Genomic DNA, 5,561 nt, shown 5'->3' with positions numbered 1-5,561 from the left:
TGTACATTTTACCCAAGTAGCATCCTCTGAGACTTAAAAATGAAGCCAAAGTTTCAAGAGCGAATTAGTTCCCATAGACCTCTATGTTAAAATGCCCAATTTTCCAGCAGGAATTACCATGCAAACAGCGGTACAAACAGTTTTGGTCTCTATAGCTAATTTCAGCATGTATGACAAATGTACAGGGGTCTCGTGTACCCATATGGATCTCTGTTTCCCTGTGTCCAATCCCTAAATGCTCTCAGCTTCTCCATTTACTATGCAGATTTTACGGCACAGATCTGTAAGTTTACTTGAGAGCAAAACCATTTTTAAGATAAGGACAGGTGATTCGGTGGTTGCCGAGCAACAATAAAAAAAAGAGCATTTGCAAAAAGCACTGTCTGACCAGAGTTTAAAAAAAATCTGCTCTTGTTTTTTCTGAATTAATGAGATTATTATCCCAGCTCTGAGATTTTTGTTTATAGAACAAAGACAGTTTACTGTATAATTATCTTGTTTAAACAGAAAAACAAAAGCGTTGTCATGAAAACCTTTCTCAGAAATCTGAGATAATAATGTCAGGAATTCAGAAAAAGCAATTGCAGATTTTTTTTCTGAAGTGAATGCATTATGCGTACACAGGCGAATTATAAGACAATGGGCCCCTGGGCACAGATGTGCAAAAGGTCCCCCACCTCTCCCACAGAGGTGCAAGAAACTTGACTTGGTGGTGGTTATGCCTCATTCCTTGTTGTTCCACATTTCTTTGTTGTTCCATCTTTTTTGTGGTTTTGTGTCTTTGTGGTTGTTTTGCCTCTTTTGCGGTTGTTTTCTGTCTCTTTGTAGTTCCTTTGAATCTATTTGGTCTTTCTGGTCAGTATGTGGTCGTTTAAGTGACATTTTGCAGGTGAACGCCAGCGGAGGCACCTGACACTTTGGGCCCCTGGGCCTGTGCTTAGGGCTGTTCAGTAATCCGTTCATGTCAGCGTAAAATCCTGAATAGTAGACCTAAGAAGCAACAGTGCAAGTGATCCTACAGGTGTGAAAAGTGAGCAACACTAGGTGATGAATGTAACTTTGAAAAATGTGTAAACTTTAATGCGCTATAATTCAAGCTTTCATAAAACAATACCAACTGATGATGAAGTACACAAACTGTAAAAAAATTTCAAAAAAAATCAGCAACATGAGCAACATCTGAAAATAACAATTGTAATGTCTTACAGTATGGGAACTGTTGGATCTAATGTTTTGGAGCCCGACCCAAACTAGAGACTCAAAGTCAGGATCTCTCGGCCTCTGCTGAATTGATTTTGACCATTCTTTTTAAATCCTTTTCTCCCAAGTCTCCCAACTTTATGGCGCAGCAATATTAAATTGCTAGAGTGCGCCTTTGACATCAGTTATATCCATGGCAACAACCCTTTGGTATGTAGCCAAGAGGCTGGATTACTTCTTTGCTTTGAATATGCTGGAGGAGATATTTGGATTATAAAGACTTATGTTTCAGTCAAGTGATTAAACATGATGACACTCTAACGCTCAACTTTCCTTTGGTATGCTCTCATCAAAGAAACAATTTTACAGACAAAGATGACCTGAATACACACAACAAACCAACACAGCAGTAATAGTACATTTAGGATTTTAATATACAGTTTTCAAGATAAAGTTCTTTGATAAACAAAGGGACAGTTTTTTTGGCTATATAAAAAGCTATTTAGAAACCAGTGACTAGACTCAGAGACAATAGTGGTCGTGTGCTTACATTTTCAGGTATCAAATACAGACACAATTTGCTCAGAGTGAAGAGGATACTCACAAAATTCAGAATAAACGTCTCACTGACTGATTTACAAGAATCACTTCATCAATAGTTTGAACCACGTCACTACACACTGAGCCACTTAGAATGAGCTATACTCCCAGAAATATGCAGAAAAAGAGAATCAGATGGAGGAGGTCAGTTTACACTTGGGTTGCATCAAAAAACAGGAGGGGAATTCAGACTTAGGCTCACAGAAACAGACAAAAACAAAAAGTTTGAAATGGTGGAAACTGGGTTGGTGTGAGGTCATATAAACTGAGAAAGGTTTACACATTGGCCCACAATAGCCTGATAGTGATGGTAATAAAAAGAGTTGTCAAACAGACTGCAGGGCATTGTGTTGCCGAGCGGCTGTGTTTCTGCCCATTTCCTCTATTAACTTGAAGAACTGCAGGCGGCTCCAACCAGAGGCTACATCCACCTGGATCTCTTGGAGCTCATAAACTGTAGTTCATTAAGGTTGCTGCCTCCAGCCATGGCAGGAAAAAAAAACACCCTTTAGCCACAGTTTCTCACTATGCGTATATATTTTTAGTATGATTCTCCCTGGGCGCTGTCAAACCATTTGTGATTTATATTTTGTAGTGAAGTTCTTCCTCCTGTATTGATGGAGCTGAGGGCAAACTGACCTCCAAGCTGAGAGAGACACCCAGAGATAGTGTGCTACTACCACAAGAGCACAAGAGACAGACAGAGAGAGAAGGTGTTTGGCAGTGCAGAATCGTATGCAAAAGATTCATCGCAATATACAGTATACCAATGAGCATCACACTTGGGTCATCACAGAGTTCAACACCATTATTTTTTTAAATGAATATTTAAAGAAATACATTTTTTATGGAGTTTACAAGTCAGTAAAATAAAAGTGTCATTTCCTTTATCATAATACCATAGTACCAAATGTTTGGCCTGTGTAACCTCAATTACCTGCACTGTAATGAGCTGTAAGCACGGTTTGAAACTTGTTTTGACCCAGGTCTGATTGGTAGGAATAAGAAAACAGATTTACAGTACAATACACTTGTAAATTTTTACACTGTGAAAAACATTTCATTGGTTCTCCTTAAAACTCAAATAATGAAACTGCAAAGGGTATTTGAGGTCAAGAAGCAAGACCCTGCCCCTTCTGGCCCTTCTCGCATGGCACATATGCAGTTTACAAGATAACAGTGGCAGATATAGCTCTCCAAGTCATTAGTAACTATTGACACCATGGGTCCTTCATTTCAGACAGATAAAGACAAAGGCAGACTTTAATTTCTTGCTTGCACCCATTGATTTTTCCAGGTGAAATTAAAACTCATGCTGGAGCCTTTTATCAACTGAAGCTAGCTCACTTAGCTAACATCAGCAGCTCACTGTCTCCAGCTGACTTTTTAATCTTTGTTTCTGACTCCTTTTAAAACAAGAACCCTGTATCTTGGGTCTTAAATATGCACTTGATGGCTTCATACATGATTATTTGCTAAAAGACTAAGAGTAAAGTTGCATGTCCCTGTTATAAGGTATGCTACATGTGACTGCAGCTGCACATAGATCATTGGTGTGCACAGGACAGGAAGCTCTACTCAGCTCATGGCAACAGTTTAAAGAAATGTTTTTCAAAGCCAGACAAAAAATATTGGTGCATTTCAAACCAAGATAACAGCAACAGTGCTGGACATTGAAGCCAATTTTACATAGTGGCCAAAAGATGCCTGTAAATCAGTTTTTTTTGCGTCACAACCCCAGCAAAATGACTGACGCTAGCTGGTGGACATTACACGCTGGCCGCACTTGGCCATAGTAGTCCCTAGTGTGCTTGCTCTATGGCCTCATAACGTAGAAGATCCAGGTAATTTCGTACATAAAGAGCAATTTTTGCTTAACATGCCGCTGAGCAACTTTCACAAGAATTAATTGAGGCCCGCTTCCACCTCTGTTTCCTGTTACATTTTATTCATGTTAATGTAACACGAAGGAATTTTACTGTAATCAAATTCACAAATAATGGTAAAATTATTTAGGGATTTGACACAAAGTGAGTTAAATCGCCATGACAACTAAATGCACAAACAGGAGCATTCCTGTCCTACCTAAACCAATGATCTATACAGGAGGCTGCCACAGATGCAATCAGATCTTTCTCCATTTTCACCAGACCTTGTTATGGCTGCTGAGTTGTGACTGGACAGTTACTGTTAAGGGGAGGGGTTCAGCAAACGGTCAACCACAGTCTTGCCTTCAAGTTAATTTATCCCCTTGTGGTAGCACTTTGTTTTACAGTCGTATAATTGCGTGTTGAAAATGAAAAAGCTATTTTGTATTTACTACAGCCTTTGCAGTGATTACTGGTACAAATATATAATTCCCTTTTTAATTATGGTCCAGCAGTTGTATTTACAATGTAAATATACAGTATTAGCACTTTTTTCTGATAATAATTTAATATGCTTTAATTACCTAGATGACTGATATGTTAACATGTTACATAACAGAACTAACTACCTGAAATTATATTTCTGCACCAATGTAAAAAGTAGAATATATAGACACTAGTTATTTAATGCATCTGTTCAGGTCACTAATGTTGATTACAAGTAATTAGCTTTTCATTTATCAGTGCCTAGTAAACACTGAGTAATTACTGCACTGTAAAATAAAGTGCTACCACACTTGCAGTGTAGGTGTCAAACAACCATCACTATTAATAAAGACAGCATTTATTTTCAAAGACTCAGGCGATCTCTGTGAACTACGTCTCGGTGAAACTCTTCATTGATTTTTTCTTCTTTTACCCAACCATTGCTTATGTATTCCACGCACAAAACTGCAATCTGTCCTCTTGACCAAAAACAAAAGTGTGCAGCTCAATTACTTGTGAATCTAAGTCGACCCGATGGATTTGTTGTTTACAGCGCATTCATCATAAGAGCACCAAAGAAAGTGTACAGTATATACAGCCCAAAGTGTAAGGCGTAACATGATACAACAGTGTAGTGCAGATATTTATTTTCAGTCCAGTCCACGCTGAGTCCATCACTTTCAATTACAGTATATTCCATGGTGTTATGCTCCATTACTTCCCCACTCTATTCATATTCACTCCATTCAATTTAATCTGGAGTGTTTCATTCGATTCCATTCCACTCCATTCAGCGCTAATGTGGTTTCAATTAGTCCGTTCCCAACCTTTTAATTCCACTCAAGTCCATGTTTGTGTATCTCTGAGACCAGCCCAGTTATCTTTGAGTCACCTGGATATTTTTTTATTATACAGTGTAAGTGTTGGTGTGTTGGTGTGTACATCCGTTCTCCCCTCTTTGTTTTCCTCTTGCAAACTGTCATTACTGCAGAGACACCCTGCGCTACTTTAATTATTATAAGCCTTGTTCCCATGTGTGCAGCATTACACGAACTGTACATTTACAGTTGATGTCGTCTGTAAATTGAGTCCTGTATTTCTATAGGCAGTGTCAGCCCACATGTTTAGCTGGATGCTGTATTGGACTTATTATACAAGGTTGCACTCTATGATTAATTAGCCACATCCCCATAATTTGTGACTCATTTAGGAGGTGATTGGCATTGATTATTCTCCCTTAAGTACAGTTTCCCATACATCAATATTATTTATAGGTGCCAAATACACATATCATTATTATTAATTTTAACACATCTTGTGACATAGTCTGTACAATCATTTTCCTATGTACATTGTACAGTATAAATATTATTACCTTTACCTGCCACTTATAGCATGAGGCCTGTG

The sequence above is a fragment of the Plectropomus leopardus genome, chromosome 22, assembly GCF_008729295.1.
Source record: "Plectropomus leopardus isolate mb chromosome 22, YSFRI_Pleo_2.0, whole genome shotgun sequence".
Classification (NCBI taxonomy): Eukaryota; Metazoa; Chordata; class Actinopteri; order Perciformes; family Serranidae; genus Plectropomus; species Plectropomus leopardus.
The sequence above is the reverse complement of the archived record's forward strand: the minus strand, read 5'-3'. Positions refer to the sequence as shown.